Genomic DNA, 19,794 nt, shown 5'->3' on the forward strand with positions numbered 1-19,794 from the left:
CCCATCTCCTGTGGTGGCCAGGCTGCTGTCTTCACATTACAGCTAATCACAAAATCTCACTACAGAGAGCTGTTCCCTTCCCTCTCACCTAGGTGAAAGTAACAACTCTCACATATTGATAGGAAAGGGTTAAGCAAGGCTGGGGAGGTTCCTTTGTCCTTCAGTTATCTGACTCTGATCAGTACCACTAGCCAATAGGAGTACTCCTTATGAGCCAATTAAGTAATTTAGGATTTTGGCTGCCCTTCTGAATTAGTATCTGCCTGTCTGACCATCAGGTGCATGAATTTTCATCTGAGCCAATCAGATGCCTGTTCCTGGATTGCCTGTTCTGCACTGATCTTTCCCCACTTTTTTGAGCAAGCAGTCCTTTGGAGCCCCCCAAGGGAACAACGGTGCTATCCAGTTGAGGTATGATTTTACAAAGGGGTTGGGAATTGTGCAGAAAGAGTGTGTGTTAACAGGAGGGTGTTCAGTATTTCTAGCAAGGATTTGTGTATACAACAGAGCAGTCAGGGCCAGATTTAGGTTTGATGAGGCCCTAAGCTACTGAAGGTAATTGGGCCCTTTATATGTACAGCTGTCCTTTGTCAGCAACAAATTGTTGCTGTTTTTTGTGTTGAATATATGCTATATGTTAATTTGTGGACCTAATAGGTATCTAACCAGTGATATTTTAAGGAGCAGGCTAGCAGGCGGGGCCCATTACTTACATCATAGGAGCCTACACCACACAAAACATTGTTGCTGCATGTAGGTTTTATTTTATTTGTTTTTTTTATCTTATATTTTGGAAATGGATATCCAGGGTTGTTTTTTCTTTATGGGGGGGAGGGGCCAAGATAGTGGGGCCCTAAGCTATAGCTTGTTTAGCTTACAGTATATGTAAATCCGGCACTGCGCGCAGTGCTTCTCAATCGGTGGCCCTTGGATCATGGGGCACATTTAGGGGGATCTCGGGGGCCATACCCTGACCATTGCCTCCTCAGTGCCCCACCTCCTAGCTATGACAGGCTTTTGGCTGGATCAGCAGCAGCACCTGCAACGTTTTGTAAGCTGAGTAAAAGGGGCGGGGGAAGAGAATGTCTCCTTCCTCTGAAGAGAAAGGACCAGAGGATGCACTGAAGGAAATTAGAACAAGCAAGAAAAGGTCAATATTTACTAACTTGCTTAATAAACTGGAAATGGTGAGGAAGGGAGTAAGAGAGAAAAGTTCTTAAAATAGGAAGAAGTGGTTGTAAAAGGACTGGAAAGGAGGAATGAAAAGAAAACCTGAAGTGTTTTTTTTGGGGGGGGGGCTTGTCAGTGGGGAATAAATTAAAATATGTGTGTGATAGGAGAATGGGAGCAGAAATTACAGGACATTGGTAAAAATACTTTGAAGGGCATGTGGGGGTCGGAAGTGAAAAATATTAAAAGAAAAAGTATTTTCCAATTAGAGCCTCTAGATCAGCAAATTATGCCTAAAATGGGGAGGCTGAATCACAATACCTCCAGAGCAAATGCCTGTACAGTGGTACCTCAGGTTACATACGCTTTAGGTTACAGACTCCGCTAACCCAGAAATAGTGCTTCAGGTTAAGAACTTTGCTTCAGGGTGAGAACAGAAATCGTGTGGTGGCGGTGCAGTGGCAGCAGGAGGCCCCATTAGCTAAAGTGGTGCTTCAGGTTAAGAACAGTTTCAGGATAAGAACGGACCTCCGGAATGCATTAAGTACTACCACTGTACTTAGTGCGAGGAGAGCTGAGACGCAGAACTCCTTGCTACAAGGAAAACACTGTAGTAAAGAATTTAGCCATTTCCAAAGATTAACTGACACCACTTTCTTCTGATACCCATTAAAATGCTGATGGCTGCCACCATTTTGTGACCAGCTGCCTTTGCTCCACCATTTTGTGACTGGTGGGCCTAAGTATTGTTTAGGCCACCTCTCAAGCAGGCCTTGAAGGTAAACAGTTTCAGAACCTCTGCAATTTTATTTCATTTATATCCTGCCCTTCAGCCCAAAAGAGCTCAGGATAGTAAGCAATAACTGATAAAACTTTATTAAAACATTAAAAACAATTCCATTATAGATGCAGACTGGGAAAGAGCTCAACTTAAAAGACCTTTTGAAAGAGGAAAGTCTTGGTAGGCACTGAAAAGGCAACAGAGACCGTGCCTGTTCTGATATTTAAAGGCATTTAAATAGTTTGTACATGTAAAGACTAAGGATAGTGGATAAATTTGATTCAGCTCCCATTTAAGGGCCACTTTTTCAAAGTTGCACTTTCTAATAAAGAACCACAACCATTCTTTGAAATTCGCTGGCAAGAATAAAGCACGGTCAGTTCCTCCCACTGTCACTACTGCTCTTACCAAATAGTCATCCAACAGCACAGACAAGACCAAAATTACATGCTGTATTAGCAGGTAGAAAATGCAGTTACATATAATGGGACATCATAGAAGGAAAGCAAATAGTGAGCAGTGGATGGACCAACTTTTTATACCTCTGGTGAGGCTCGTATACAGCAGTGTAACGGGCAGATGTTCAACAGGCATAGCTTTTCTTGGTATAAACATCTTAACAGAAGCAATAGGTTTCTTGTTTGATCCTAGTCTGTTGTTCAGCTGTTAATCCAACTATGGGAAAAGTATTTAATGCCATAAAAGGTAAAGGTACCCCTGCCCATATGGGCCAGTCTTGACAGACTCTAGGGTTGTGCGCCCATCTCACTCAAGGGGCCGGGAGCCAGCGCTGTCCAGAGACACTTCCGGGTCACGTGGCCAGCGTGACATCGCTGCTCTGGCGAGCCAGAGCCGCACACGGAAACGCCGTTTACCTTCCCGCTAGCAAGCGGTCCCTATTTATCTACTTGCACCCGGGGGTGCTTTCGAACTGCTAGGTTGGCAGGCGCTGGGACAGACCAACGGGAGCGCACCCCGCCGCGGGGATTCGAACCGCCGACCTTTCGATCGGCAAGCCCTAGGCGCTGAGGCTTTTACCCACAGTGCCACCCACGTCCCTTCTATTCTATTTAATGCCATAGCCTGGATTAAATTATTTTTGGGATTTAAAACTTTGATGCAGCCTTCCACAATTGCTTTACTTAGAGTTGAAACTTGAGTATACAGTTGAGTGCATTTAAAAAAATTGTTGAAAAGTTTGTGGGTTGTTTTGTTTTTTACTTTTATCTGTCAATTAATAAGCAAAAGAATCACATTCAAAAATTACCAAAGGAGAGAGAAAATACCAGTAGAATTCTCACAGGTGCGAATACATAATTTATGCTGCATTTACCTCATTTTTGAGGTAACTGAGAAGTGCTTGTGTTCATTCTACAAATTATTTTACCAGTGGTCTGCTTTTATTAGCCTTCCCAGGCATCCACGCTTTCTGGAAACCCCAGGTTTTGGAGTGGGTTTTCCTGGAAGTTGGGAATGCTACCCACCATGTGCATAACAGCAAATCATCATCATCATCATCATCATCATTTCATCCCCCCCCCCCCTTTTTTGCTTTTAAAGTCATCCTTGCAGAAAGTGTTTGTTTCCTTTTACCTTTTTAAATAAGAAAGGACTTCCCTTAAAAACCCAACCAGCAAACGCACCAATCATAGGCGCTTGATAGCCAGCCTTGCCAGTGCCCTACACTTCAATTACAGCCTAGAGAAAGATGACATGAAGTAACTCTCCCCATTGAGCATTTCAGATCAGGGAGTGTAGACAGCCAAAGAGACTACAGAGAGCTGGAGAAAGGTTTAACAGAAACAAAAATACATACCATTCCCTCAATCTCCTCACAGCAATAAAACCTTAAGTTCCTATGAATGATGTAGAAAATCAAAGGCCTCTTACATGGGAGAAGGAAACTTTCAATAAAGTGGAATACAGGTTTTGGCAAAGCACTTTTAAAAAATCAAAACTTTAGAGTCAACAAGATTTTCTTAGCTTAATTTATTGGGGGGGGGGGTATCAGAAAGTCAATTCTGTGGCTACATGGTTTTCATCGTTACAGATTCTGCCCCTGGGAAAATTTCATGATACCCAATCTCTCATCCGTGGTTCTGTGCTGTCTTCACTGCTCACCATGATAAGGGTCAAGCAGATGGAAGAAAGAAATGATTAAGGTAGGTTTGTTTTGTTACAATCAAATTAAATTCTAGGGATGTGAGAGAAAAGTCTATGCTGTAGTCTGAATTGGTATGTAATCCCACTACTTAAAACTGTAATGACAAAATTAACCCTGCACCAGTAGTTCCCAACCCATTATTTGTAGCACGCTAGTCGAGTTACATACAAGCTACATTCTTGTGTGAGAGCCATGATAAGTTGTACATTTTTTTAAATTGTGTAAAGAAGAAGTAATTGGAAAACATATTGTGACATAATCAGGACTGTCATCAGGTATCCCGCAGTCATGCACCTTCACTTTTGCCCTACAACTGTCTTATCAACAGTGCACTGTTTCCTGAATCCACTCTTTACTAAAGATTATCCTCTCTTTTTTATGTCACCAGCTTAATGAGATGTATTATAGCCCAAGGGGTTTAATCAGTTCAAAAGAACAGACGTTACCTCTTAAGAATGCGTTCACACTTTTTGTAATAAATTACAAGGAAAATCTTGCATAATTAGAACATAAACTTTAATGAAGTTAGACCTGTAAGCAAACCATTAAAAAAAAACACCACATGGGTGCTATTGTACAATGTTTACAGGGTTATGCATTCACTTTCACATTAAGCACCATTTTTAAAAGATTGTAATGAGATAGTTTCCTTGTTAACATAAAAAATTCCAGAAGAACCACAAATCAACCAAAACCTAAATAAATATTTCCTAGAAAAATGAAAAATAGTGATTTCTGACAGCTCATAGAAGAGATTGTGCAGAGCAGTATAAATAAAACTAAGGATTGGGACTAAAAACACTTTCTTCTTTTTGATTATTCTAAAGAAGAGAAGAATGATCTTTGTTTCCAGAAACAGTAAAGTACATTCCAAAGCTGCTTTTGTTTTTAATTTACAGAAGCTCTCGATTCTAATCTACTAAGCCAACAAATAATCTGTCCACTAGTTTTCTCCCCCCCCCTTTTTTTTTCTGAGTCTCATGAAAAGTACACACAATTGTTGACATACGGGAGGGGAAAATACATATTCCTTCTCTGTTATTATGAATGGATCATTTCAATGCAAGTGCTCACTTGCATAGCTCTGGAACTTTGAAATCTTGTACTTACTTACTTGTACTTACTAAACAGAAGAACCTCTATCCTCATTCTGTGAGTATCAATGGAAAAGTAATTTAACTTAATCCAATGGGGAAAAGTTAAGGTCTGTGTCACTTAAAAGAGGGGAGGAGGAAGACAGCAAGGACCTCATTTCTGTCTTTTAAAGAAAATGTTTTATCTGAATGATGTTCAGTGGGGGGTAGAAACTGGCAACTGACTGTGCAATGGGACAAACCTGGACCCTGAAATAGTGCCATATTCTTTACTTGCTGCTTTGAGTGTCTCCACCACTCCCTCCTCAAGTGGCAGTGAGTCCTATGGAAGAGGGAAACACAAAGTGTGAGTAGGAACAGACAGAAGAAGAGCCAAAGGCTACCTAGTCCAACATCCAATTTCCCACAGTGGTCATCTAGATGCCTCTGGGAATCCCACAAACAAGTCATAAAAGTAACACTCCCCTTCATTGTTGTGCACAAGCAACTGGTATTCAGAGCCATGCTGCCTCCATTCCTGGACGTAGCACATAGCCATCAAGACACTGAGCTGGTTTGCACATAATGCTAAGCCATACAATCACTGAGTGTGAAGTTTCTGGAGAGGAGATTGTAGCTGTATTATTCTTTCTCTGGTCCTGTTGCTACTGCGATCTAAGCCATGGCGTGGTATGTTGTCTGAACACAGGCTTGTGATTTGTCTGACTCCAAACACACACTGTAACCAAGGTTTGTTCTTGGGATTGTAGCTGAAGGATTGTCAGGAGGATTAAAGCCATGAGCCTGGGTATAGATGAAACACAGCCAAACCAGGGCTTAGCTTGCAGCAGCAACAGAAACGGGGGGGGGGGGGGGGGGAGTGCAGTGGCTGCAACCTTCTCTACATGCAGACCACCTCATAGAGTCCATAGGCAGGAAGCACTTGCTGTTTGTAGGTTCCTTAGATTTCAGAGAAGATTTGGAAGTTTCACTAGTTCTACAAGGACAGAGTCTCTTTTCTATGGTAAAGACCCTTTCTTGACCCATCTAGCCCCTTTGCTTCTGTTATCTGCACTCAGAAAGACCCAGCTGGCAAACTGGATTTAAATTTTTATTTCTATAAAATTCAGATTCTAGGCTTAGGAAGTCAAGCATTTTCCTCATTCAAGGACCTCACATAAAGCCGCTTTTAATTTGCCCTGTACAAGATGGACAACACCATCTCTCATCTGAAATGGAAAACGGTTACCTTGGTGGCTTGAATCCACCATCTACGGCCCTAGAACTAAGACCTTTCACCTGAGTTACACGGAATGCTCACAAGTTTCCTTTCTTGTTTTCTGCATTCATGTTGTCCTGGCAAAGTAAAGAAGGACATGTCATTTCAACAGATTTGCTGTCACAGAAATAATACATTTGCTGTTTGTTTTGGGGTGTTTTGTTAATTCATAGAATCACCTTCCACAAAAATTACATAGCTGTCAACTTTTCCCTTTTCTTGCAAGGAATCCTATTTGGAATAAGGGAATTTCCCTTTTAAAAAAGGGAAACGTTGACAGCTATGCCAAAATATTGTACACAAAAGTTACGCAGAGTTGCTGCAGCTTTCATTCCCACACCCCAGCCCCTGAGTCTTGACTTACATTCTGCTTGAGGCACATTTACTCAGATGCAGAAACCACTCAAAGAGCATTTATGTTAGATTATGAGAATGCAAGAAGATGTTGTCAAGCAAGGTGACAAGATTCACAGCAGAAGAAAATTTGCAAACTGTCCAAGACATTGTGCCAACATACCCAGGAGTATTCCATCTACTGTACATTCAGCCATAGAGACAGCAACAGTGTAAACAGGAACACTCCTATTTGTAACTAGAGTGCTTGTGAATGGCTATCAGTGTCCATACTGTTTATTCTGTTTTTGTTTTGTAAATGATCGCTGATCTCTTGTTGCTAGCATAACGGTTCACTTCAATTCTGCACCTTACTTGATGGCTCAGTCACATTTTCACAGATGCTGTCTGTGTGCTTAAATTGTGACAATAAACCTGAATAGTGCTGTGCCACATGCTACTAATGCACTCCGTACTGTCAGTGGGCTTATCTGGAATGAAAGAGAGTTGCCTTTGCAGAGAAACCTAAGTCATTGTTCAAAACCTAAAGGCAGATTTGTTTCATCTTGCAGTTGCTTTTCCACGAAGCTTGCTGGGTAGTTGTGAGGATTAAATGAGGTAACTCCAAATAGAATACCCTAACCTCATTGGAGAGTAAAAGGCTTTACCAATGTCCTGTGCTGATTTCATCTGAAACATCCAGTGAGAGTCTACAGCAGGCTTGGGAAACTTCTGACTCAAGAATCTAATTAGGCCTGCCACAGGCCCAGGTTTGAACCACAAAACCCAACCATGCTCAGTGAAGTCATATGTGATGTCAGGTGTGGGGCAAGTAAGGATGCTGCTTCAAAGAAACAGTTAGAGCTTACTGTGAGCACCTATCAGTGGATTGAATCATAGAATCATAGAGTTGGAATAGACCACAAGGGCCATCGAGTCCAACCCCCTGCCAAGCAGGAAACACCATCAGAGCACTCCCGACATAAGGTTGTCAAGCCTCTGCTTAAAGACCTCCAAAGAAGGAGACTCCACCACACTCCTTGGCAGCAAATTCCACTGTCGAACAGCTCTTACTGTCAGGAAGTTCTTCCTAATGTTTAGGTGGAATCTTCTTTCTTGTAGTTTGGATCCATTGCTCCGTGTCCGCTTCTCTGGAGCAGCAGAAAACAACCTTTCTCCCTCCTCTATATGACATCCTTTTATATACAGTATTTGAACATGGCTATCATATCACCCCTTAACCTCCTCTTCTCCAGGCTTAACATGCCCAGCTCCCTTAGCCGTTCCTCATAAGGCATCGTTTCCAGGCCTTTTGGTTGCCCTCCTCTGGACACGTTCCAGTTTGTCAGTGTCCTTCTTGAACTGTGGTGCCCAGAACTGGACACAGTACTCCAGGTGAGGTCTCACCAGAGCAGAATACAGTGGCACTATTACTTCCCTTGATCTAGATGCTATACTCCTATTGATGCAGCCCAGAATTGCATTGGCTTTTTTAGCTGCCGCGTCACACTGTTGGCTCATGTCAAGTTTGTGGTCAACCAAGACTCCTAGATCCTTTTCACATGTACTGCTCTCAAGCCAGGTGTCACCCATCTTGTATTTGTGCCTCTCATTTTTTTTGCCCAAGTGCAATACTTTACATTTCTCCCTGTTAAAGTTCATCTTGTTTGTTTTGGCCCAGTTCTCTAATCTGTCAAGGTCATTTTGAAGTGTGATCCTGTCCTCTGGGGTGTTAGCCACCCCTCCCAGTTTGGTGTCATCTGCAAATTTGATCAGGATGCCCTTGAGTCCATCATCCAAGTCGTTGATAAAGATGTTGAATAAGACCGGGCCCAAGACAGAACCCTGTGGCACCCCACTAGTCACTCTTCTCCAGGATGAAGAGGAACCATTGATGAGCACCCTTTGGGTTCGGTTAGTCAGCCAGTTACAAATCCACTGAGTGGTAGCATAGTCAAGACCGCATTTTACCAGCTTCTTTACAAGAATATCATGGGGCACCTTGTCAAATGCCTTGCTGAAATCAAGGTAGGCTACATCCACTGCGTTCCCTTCATCTACCAGGCTTGTAATTCTGTCAAAAAACGAGATCAGGTTAGTCTGACATGACTTATTTTTCAGAAATCCGTGCTGACTATTGGTGATCACAGCATTCCTTTCTAGGTGCTCACAGACTGTTTGCTTAATGATCTGCTCCAGAATCTTCCCTGGTATTGATGTCTCTTCCCTGGTATTGATTGGTAGTGACAGTGAGCCCCACTGGGATTAGCTTCACTTAGGAGTTCCCACCCCTGGTCTAAACTATAACATGCACTACCAAGTACCATACAACTTGTGGTCTACCAAGAATCAAAGGTGGGATTCACTTAAGGAGCCCCATTAATGGAAGCCCTGTTTGCACAATGGGGATCTGCCCCATATAGTCTGCCACTCATGGGTGGGGGGTAGGGAGACTTCCCAGAAGAACATGCAGGGGAGGGGAGGAGGGGGGTCATTTCAAGTGGCAAGCTGGAATGCTTGTGTGGATGGAATATTTGTAATAGCATGATGTTGAATTATACCCAATGTAGCATGCAACCCACCAGCCATATATTGTACCTGATACCCATCACCGTTTTACAGTCACAGGCAAGCAGCAAAGCCAACAGATTTATCAAGCCTCTGATGGGCTTCCTAGATGGTGGGCTTGGTAAGCCACACACAAGTAAGCCTGATATATAGGAACTATCACTCTCCGGTGATGTATGCAAACTGTCACATACAGTACATACATCTGAGAGAAGATATGACTTAACTGATTTTATATTTCTTATTAACCTGGCAGTTTCTTATTTCTTACTTACCAAAACCAGCTAAGAATAGTGTGCCCTTAATGCTGCTTACTAATTTAAGGGCTTTGTAAGTTAGCTTTTAAATTCTGGCTTGTAAACTACAATGAAATTCACCAAAATAGTGGTAGAAACTGCTTCATTGTAATGTCATCTAAGAAGCTCTTCATTTTAATCTGTCTCCATGAGGTGTGGCCTCCTGCTGAGGAATACACAGTTATATCGTTAACATGGCAGACCCCACTGAGAGATACAACAGCCCCAGTCATAGATGATAATGAAACAATGACAGGTTTTTCTAAACGAGACTTTATGAAAATCCACTCCCGTTACCGCTTGGGAGAAGCATTCTTACTGGGATATTTATTGTAAAATGGGTGGGGAGCCTGTTTTTAGATCACAGCTTCCATTATCCCTGACCACTGGCCATGCTGGCTTGGACTGATTTGAGTTACAGTTCAATAACATGTGAAGGGACACAGGTTTGCTTAGAAATGTCCTAATAACTCTCATGGTCAAGTAGGCTGAACAAGAGTTGGTGTACAGGGAAGAAGATTAGAAATTAATGTAAGGGACGAAGGTGAGCACTTAAGCCAATGGAACCTGGAAAGTACAAATGACCCAGGAAAACTAATTCCATGCATCAAATAACCAGCAGAATGTCCAAACACAATCAGATTAGCAATGTGTGTGAAAAGAAATGTATGAGTTGAGGAAAATATGCTTCTACACATGAACATGGTATGATATATATTTAAGCTGGCATACACCTGGAAAAGGTTGTACATGAAATTGGCAAATTGATTGGCTTCCTCCTGAGTCTTTGGCTCATCTTATTCATTTTGTGAATTGACATCACAGAACTAGTTTTCGTGTTCAGTGTACTGATGCTACAGTTCTTTTGATGGTGATTTGTATTTGATGTTCTTAAGTATTTCCCTCCCCCCTCAGATATTGATTAATATTAAATATGCTTATATATATGGTTATCTTTAGGGAGTAACATTTCTGTTTACTGACTATCAGGTATACTATTCTGGAATCTAAAATGTTCCATGATGAGCAGCATTCAGGATTTTTGGCACATGCATTGGTTGTGACCTGATGGTGTCTTGCACATAGATATCTCATTTGTAATTGTCCCATATCCTAGGCATTGTTCCAGTAATTTCAATTTTTGTTCCAATATTTGAAAGGAAAGTTAATCAGAAACTGAAAACCCAGTGGCGCCTATCCAACTAAGATTAGTAAAGTTGCTGCAATAATTTGTCCATTTTTCTAGCCATTGACAGAGAAATAAGTGCAAAGAAATTCTCCCCACCCCAAAGTAAGAGTAAGGTGACAGAGATTTTACTTAAATTTCCAGGAGCAAGTTGTATAGAGGTGTGGATGTTATTCCTTGCAATTGTTTAAAGAGCAACCCTCTTGCTCTTCTCCACAGTCTCATGGAAAATCCAGGATTCATACTGACTGTGGAGACTGCTTAAAAAGGATCAGAGAACACGTGGGGAATTTTTGAAGTTGAAGGAGATAATATCCCTATGCCCCTCAGCCACCTTGTAACATTAGTTATTAAGGTATAAGTGCCATTCCCTCTCCAGATGTAACCAAAGATCTTTATCAACTTTCACAAGGAGGCATAAAACAATTACCTCTTTCATGAGGTGTGGAGAGTCTCATCAGATGAGTGGGCAGTGTTCAGAAGCACTGGAATTAATTGTCATAAAAAAGTTCTTCTTGTTGTTGTTGTTTATATTATATCAATATGTATGCTGCTTTTATACATAAATATGCCCAAAACATTTTGTAATGCACTAGCAATACAACCGCAAAAATGCATCATTACACTGAACAATCCAATACCAATTCATCTCAGAACGTGTTATGATGATCCAAAAAAAATTCATTTTAATACAAACAGTATAACTTTTGCAATTCATTACAAAATAGGCAATATCAATAATTAAAATACATTTGAATTGATGTTATTTATGCTGAAATATATAAAACAGAGTCAGATATATAATAAAATTTCCCAGTGCAGTCAGGTATTAATAACTCCTTATTTTGTACAGTGGTACCTCAGGTTACAGACAGTTCAGGTTACAGACGCTTCAGGTTACAGACTCCGCTAACCCAGAAATAGTACCTCAGGTTAAGAACTTTGCTTCAGGATGAGAACAGAAATTGTGCGGCGGCAGTGGGAGGCCCCATTAGCTAAAGTGGTGCTTCAGGTTAAGAACAGTTTCAGGTTAAGAACAGACCTCCAGAACGAATTAAGTTCTTAACCCGAGGTACACCACTGTACATTGCAATGACAGGGAGTGTCAGCCCAGCTGCCTTGACAAGGTGGACTTTGCTTCTCTTTCCTTGTGGCAGTTCCATTGCAGCACAGAATGACAAACAGGGAGGACTTCTTTTGCCAAAAGGGGAAATTTTATAATCAGTGCAAGAACTGGGCAAAAACCAACCCAGCCCTGCTTTTCTTTTCAGCTCAACCCTAATTTTAATTGGTCACAGCATGAAAAGGTGAATTTGCAAAACTGTTTGATACAACTATAGTGTGAAGATGTATAGGACGTTCGTTCACGTATACAAACTGATCTTAGAAGGAGTGGTTTCCCCCCCCCCCCCCGGCAGGTTAAAAATGGTGAGAGAATAGCCAATTGAGCCTGCATGTGGACTAGACGTAAGTGCAACACTTAGTGTTAACAGTATACATTTAAGTCTTTGTGTCAGAGCAGCATTATTAACCCAGGTGGACTGACCCAAATTCTCCCTAATGTCAGCTCTATTGTGGGGGAGAGGAGTTATTTTGATATCCATAATTCAGTGTGCTTTTTTGAATATTGTTATTAGAAACACATATCTACACCTAGCTTAAACACAAACACAGCCGCAACCGCACAGTCACAAAAGCCTGAATTTTTATGCAATGCAGACTATCCATATGCATATCCAGAACTATATAAAAAGAGAAAAAGATATCTTTTCATTTTGCCTTTTGTGCTGTTCACTCCAGGAATCCTGGCTTGATCTTGACAGATCTGCTAGTTTATAATGAATATTTCCGTAGCTTTTATGGTTAGCGTCAAGAAGGCACCTGGGAGTAAGATTTGCTCACTGTAGGGGGCTGCTTTGTGTTCCTCCGCTTTTGTTTTCTTATATTGGTGGTTTTTTTTACTGAATTCTTTGGTGTTTGCCTATAATAAACATTTTGATTGCAACTAAATATTTTATTGATTTAAGCATGAACAAAAAGAGAGCACAACAAACAAAGAACATCTACTATTCTGTTGCACTGGAAAGAAATGTAGCTAATAAACACTATATATGCGGGGAATATATATACACATACATACACACAATGTGTCAGGCATAGCAGTGGCATTTTTTTAAAAAAAATTACCGCTGCTAATGTGCTGGGGGGGGGGGTGTTAATCCTGGTACCTTGCACTGGGATCGGCATACAAGGCGTATGGGAGCACTGCACCTCTCTTCCTGAGAGGCATAACCATAAAATCAAGCTCCGAAAGCATGACACACTATTCTTCTTTATTTATATATTTAATTTTTAAATTACGTTTGTATACTGCCCTATACCCGGAGATCTCAGGGCGGTTCACAACATAAAATTACAATATAACAAATACAAAACACATCATAAAAATAAAAACAGAGACAGCCCAACAATCCCCACTTCTGCAACACATTAAAAGGGCATTGGATGTCAATCAGCCAAAAGCCTGGTTAAAGAGGAATGTTTTCACCTGGTGCCTAATGTTGTATAATGAAGGTGCCAGCTGAACCTCCCTGGGAGAGCATTCCACAAATGGGGAGCCACTGCAGAAAAGGCCCATTCTCATGTTGCCGCCCTCCGGATCTTTCATGGAGGAGACACACAAAGAAGGGTCTCAGGATGATCTCAGGGTCTGGATAGGTTCATATAGATAGAGGCAGTTCTTCAGATATTGCAGTCTTGAACCGTATATGCAGTAGAATCAGGGCCTAGGGCAGAAGACAGCACAAGGACTCCCACTACCAGAATGGGACTTTACTGTTTTTTGTGGAGAGGGGTGTCTTCTTAGACAGAAACAACACAGCTTCTTGCAGTAGCTATTTCTAGGTGACCTTCCCTACTACCCAAATATTATCTATTTATTTATTACATGGCAATGCCATGGTTCATCTGGAACAGCACAACCAGATGCTTTCAACTGCCTCAGCTGCAACAAAACATGTCTTTCCCATATCAGTCTCTACAGTCACAGGAGGTTCTGTAACCTTGCAGCAGTTTGACTTAACCCCTAAAGGGACACTCTTCCACTGTCTCATGAGACAGATGGGATGCCAGCTCTATTTATTACATTTATCAGATGCTTTACACAAAAGAAAAAGTCTCAAAGTGACTTGACAAGATACAACAAATAAAAGAAATTTAAAACCAGGAAAAAAATAAAAATACTTAAAATGTTGGTCCAGTAAAATGTTCATAATGACAAGAAAACAATGCACATTTTTGTCATAAAGTTTTGCAGTTGAAGATCTCCTCTTCAGCTGAGAAGCAGGTCCTTGGGTGGGGTGGCTTCCAAGCAGGTGAGTTGCTTTTGCTGCCTTCTACCCTCCTTCCACGGACTCACCTGCCAGGAAGCTGGTGTTAGTGCTCTTCTCAACCCACTGAGTTGCTCCAGCAACTAGTTACCCAGGATATGAAAAAAATGATCCATGCCTTTTTCCATTCTGTGCCACTTTTGCATGTGTTCATCCTTAAATCTGTTACAGCTGCTTCCTCATTAATCTGTGAACCTTTTTCTACAAAAACATCTGCATGAAAATTTGCACTTTAAACACATCGTTTAAAAATCTATGTTTTCTCTCAAAATAAGATGTTGATATTATTTCAATACTTTTGAACCTAGAACTGCATTAGAAGATGTGGGAGGTGTAAAAGCTGGTGGATAACCAAGTTCCAGTGCACCCATTGGTATGAGTGGTGTGGATCATGTAAACTTTTATTGGAGTTCATAAAGATCTCATTCCTCAAGCATCCTAATTGCAGCAACAAGCAGCTGAGGGAGCAAAATGGCAGAGCAGAGGAGGGTCTAGTCCCCTGCAGCACAGTCCTGATCCTGATTGGTGCCCCTGGTGACTGCTATTAATTGTTTTTTTAAAAAGGAGATGAGGGAATAGAATTTAAGACATAGCTAAAGTCACATCTGCTGTGCCCTTCTTGCATTTAGTAGATTTTTAAGCACATCTTATGCTATTGAGAGCCTATAATTTCCTTTACAGTAGTCTCTTTGCTTTGTAGGGGAGCAAGAGATACCTTTCTCTAATGGAGAAACCCACAACAAATCCAAGATCTCCTATTAATATAGAGAGTCCTGAACTGTAATATATTAATGAATGGACATACACTCACACTGTAATCATGAATTTCAGTATTGCCTTTGATGCCTCATTGGGCACAAAGCTCTTACAAAATGTTTGAAGTGTCTGGCTGTGTAATAATGATTTATAATTCTCTTGAACCAAAGCAAAATTTGCTCGTAAAAATCATTTTTGAAATAAAAAATAAATTGTGACTGGAGGGTCCGGGTTTGTTTCAAAAAGAGATCACCCACAAGCAGCAAATTATTTTAAAAGCCACTGGTTCTAGTGTTTTGAGATAGGCAGTGCACAACTCAGAATTTCAAAGTGCTATTAATTAAGATCAGTTTATTAAAATGTCAATCTTTTCAACCAAAATTTCCTCCGCTGCAACTACTAGCTGCAAGTTCCCTTCTGTGTAACAAATACGTCTAACTTTGGTGCTATTTTTCCTCCCATAACCATTCATTTCTTATTCTGTAAGAAGGGTTTCTTCCCTCCTTCCGAAAACTGGGTTTCTGTGAATGGCTCCTACATTTCTATCTGCCTGTTAAATAGTCAGTAAGGTTTTCCATGTAATAACTAGCCAAAACCAATGATACAATATTCTTTAAAGAAGCTCCTTTTCTCAAATTCATGCACTCTCTGGTTCCTTTCTTACTTTGGCCTTTCAGTGCTACCCAGTGATGGCTTTTAGACAGTCAGCTGCATGTGGAATTATTAGCCAGGTGGACTGCAGTAGACATAGTGATGTTGCATCCCTGCACATCCTTCCTGTGGGTTTAACTGCACTGGTTGATGTGCTCAGTTGAATGTGTATGTCTGTCACCCTTTTAAGAAGTCAATTGGGCAACATAACCTTTGAGATCCCTTCCAACTTTGTGATTCTTTGTCATATATGGCAGCACTCAGATTTCTAAAATAGAGATAAACGTAGATGATGATAAACATGTTTGCACATGTGTGTGTTTGATGATGTTGCCCATGATCATTTGTGATGAGTTATATCGTTCATGTGTAGAATCGCAGGAGCAATGAATTATAGGATGCTGGATGGAAAATCAAGGCGGTATTTCGGTTTCCTTAACTTCTAAAAATGAAACCCCACAAATGTTACTGGTTACTCTTTTATATATTTTAGCATCATGGGTTCCAGCAACCTGGAAACTTAGTAGACAATCAGACACAAGCCCACCCAGTAGGATCTGGATACTAATCTGTTGGGGCCCAGCACAATAGAAAAATCCCTGCAAATTTCAAAATTGATAGTATATTTTAATCAACTTTGTAGTACAGCTTAAACATCTGCAAAAAGTAAAAATTGTTGGAGCCTTTAGCAATTGATCAGGAGCTGGTCTCTTTTGGAGTTGTACTGTAGGTCAATTTACTGTATAATATATGTATCATTCTCTCTAGATCTATGAGGTCAGTTTATTAAGGACTAAAGATAGATACTATGACAATTCATACCCTAAAGTCAATTTGTTACAAAAATATAAAACAAATAATACATAGTTCTCTCTTACTATTTCCAGAGTCTCATTTTGGAACAATGTCCCACTTAATTGCATTAAGAATAGAATAGAGGGTTGTGGGTTGTTGTTGTTTTTTGCTCTTATTACCAACAGAGTTTAAAAACACACACATACTTGTGTCTGTGTATGAGTGAAAGGGCTGAGAGCATTAAGGCGCTACACTTGAATGCACTGAGCTTCTGAACTCCATGATACTCATTGTATGCTCAGCTTGAGATCAAGACAGTTGTCAAGACCTCAGTTTTATTTCTTCAAAAGATCCAAAAACACTAATGCTTCAGATTCTAAATAAGAAAGATTTGCTTTGCAGAGCCACTGATGCACAGGTACCAGTTTCTGCTTCAAATCCCAGACCCCAGCAGTGAGAAAACCATTTGCCATTACCCAGTTGTACACCTCAGTGAAATCATCACTGTATTAACTTAGGGATAACAGTTGGATTTAAACATATTTTCTTCCACTATCACTAGTGTGAAGTGCTTAAATCTAGATGGATAGCATCCATCGCCACTTACAAACAGAAAAGTAAAACCGTCAAATTCTACCAAAATCGTAGAATGTCAGACATGCTCACACCAACCTTAATTCTGTGACAGCACAATGCCAGTCCTAAGCACAAGAAAAATCAAGAGTAGAGGTAACTTTGAAAACCCTTTTTATTAATAAACAACAAACACACACACAGAGAGAAAGCTAGCCAGCTTGGCCTTCCTATGCAGGTTTACTGACTCTAACCAGTTCCAGTTGGCTTAAGGGAGAAACCACACCTATTCAAAGAGGAAAAGGGTACTGCTGTTACAACCTAGGCCTGTTCTTAAAGAAACAGGTCATATGTATAACACCCTCTTTTATCTTCCTGGATGTTTAAAGGGAGCCAGAGGGGATAGCCATGTGGGTCTAGGGTATTGTGAACATATATGTCAGCAAGGACATCATTTTCTATGAGCATTCCCATTAAGCAAACCAATTAGGGTAAGCAGTTTCTTCAATCCTCTGTAGTTGTATAAAAGTAGACTAATGAGCAGGAGGCTAGCCTTCTGTCCCCATATGAAACATACATATCCCATCTTAATAGGTACAGTCAAACCTCGGTTCTCGAACGTAATCCGTTCCAGAAGCCCGTTTGGCTTCCAAAATGTTCAGCAACTAAGGCGTGGCTTCCGAATGGTTGCAGGAGCTTCCTGCACTCAAGCGGAAGCCGCGTTGGATGTTCAGCTTCCGAAAAACATTCAAAAACTGGAGCATTTACTTCCGGGTTTTCGGCATTCAGGAGCCAAAACATTTCAAAATGGAGGCATTTGGGAGCCGAGGTTTGCTGTACTCACCAACAGTCATATAGAGTGGCAAGCTAAAATATCCTAGAATATACATATATTTGGATACTTTATCAACACAGTGAAATGCTGCCCTGCATAAATGTTTACCCCAAAAGCTTGTACATTTGAGGGCTCTGTCATTAATGCATATATGACACATGGTTATTTCCACCGTAATACACATCTGATCCATAGCATCACCACCATCAGTAAAGCAGGAGCTGATGTAGCTACAGTTTATAGACTAGTGTTACTACTCTTCAAACAATTCTCAGCAGAATAGGATTCCCCCCCCCATGTTTAATAATTTCCAAACATGAAATAGATTATTGCTCTGGAATGGAAAAGCGGGGGGGGGGGGGGGACCTTGAAACATTTTATTGCACAAACTGTTCCTATATGTGCACATGTCAATTCTACAATTACTTTTTCATACATTATTGCAGAATGCATTCAAAATATATTGTCAGCTTAATACTTTGTTTTATTTGTGAGTTAGTATGTGGTAGGTTTCCATCACAGAAAGTGATCCATACAAATTAGGTTTGCTTTGTTACTATGGAAGCTTTAAAGGCTTTGACTTTGCAATTTATTGTTAAAGTCAAGAAAATGGAGGCAGAATTAAAACTCTCTTGTGTGGACATTTTGCCTTTCCATTATACATTTTAAACAATTTGACAAGCCCTTAACAAGAGGAAATTTATTCCAATGTGCAAGCTTGATATTACCAACCAAAGTGTATTATGTTAACTGGAAATCTGGGGAGCAATGGACAACAAAATTGAAAGCTATAGAAACAAACTTTGGACTTTAAGGCAGGTGGCTTATCTTCCTCAGGTTTTGGTGTTTTCATGGTAGTTAATGAGAAGATAGGCAAACACCAGTATTTAAATTGTTCTTCACTCTTTCTGCTAATGAACTGTTTGAGTGGAGGTGTTTCCAAGGTTGGCATTTAACTTTTATTTAAACATGCATTTCTGAGTGCCAGTAGGGGAAACATCTGCCTACCCTAAACGTTTCTTTGTGGCAGGGTGGGGCTCTAATGGGATTGGGAAAGGATTGGCTTCATATTCCTCTTGCCTGCCAAGAGTAAGCTCTACTCATCTCAGATAACTTGGACACTTAATCATCCCTTCCACAACTTTCTCTCTCATGTTCCCAACACAACTTGTGACCACATACCTCCTTTGCCACTATAGATATTTTCTGGAATACTGGCCTCTGACCTTAAGTATAGACTTCTAAAGGATGCATATCATTATGCTAAATACTTCTGTTAATCGATGCGTAGCATTAAATTTTATATTATTCTGATGTGTAGCAACCCATATCTTTAGAATGTCAAGATATGTATACATTAAAAACCAAAGACTTCACCACTGCTGCTCTGGCACCATGCCCAAGGAACCATTGGATACATAAAATACTAACAATCCACCCATTTCATCTGCTAGTGGTGGGACAGCAGACATTTAAATGAGTTGTATAGAGATTTTGGAGCTTAAAAATCAGTTCACACACAGCACTGGTCACAGGCTTATTTGGTATCATTGTTTCCCTACATCAGGAATAGCAAACACATGGCCTGCACCATTTTAGTAGCCTGCCACCCTCCTTCAGAATCGAGTTTCTCTTCTTATCTGTGATATTTGCTGGAACAGACAATTGTGCTTCGAGAACCCGTTTCCCGCTTGGGAATAATAAAGACACATGGACACAGCATATTAGGTTAATGGGCTAGAAAAGGCCACAACTTTATTGATTACAGCATGTGAGAGATATTGGCTTAGGCATTGGACAACCGCAAATTTTGACTCCACCCACTCAGAGAGGAGTGAGTCTGATGAGGGTTAACCACCAGTAGGGGGAGCCTGTTGATGCTAATACAACTATAAGCTCTCCCCTGATGTCACCGGGGGTCGTGCCATGGCCCCCAGCCGCACAG

General features: G+C 40.8%; 1 long non-coding RNA gene across 2 annotated transcripts in view; it reads left to right on the plus strand.

Annotated features, from left to right (window-relative positions):
* Positions 1-250: 250 nt before the first annotated feature.
* LOC114598573 (uncharacterized) overlaps positions 251-19,794 on the plus strand; it is an 83,471-nt gene continuing 63,927 nt past the window's right edge. Inside the window, exons 1-2 of one of the 2 annotated variants that reach the window (XR_003707087.2) lie at positions 251-411; positions 4,002-4,113. This is a non-coding gene — a long non-coding RNA (uncharacterized LOC114598573). The remainder of the gene's footprint in view (positions 412-4,001; positions 4,114-19,794) is intronic. The other variant, XR_003707085.2, reaches the window with a different exon arrangement.

Source organism: Podarcis muralis, chromosome 1 (assembly GCF_964188315.1).
Source record: "Podarcis muralis chromosome 1, rPodMur119.hap1.1, whole genome shotgun sequence".
Taxonomy (NCBI): Eukaryota; Metazoa; Chordata; class Lepidosauria; order Squamata; family Lacertidae; genus Podarcis; species Podarcis muralis.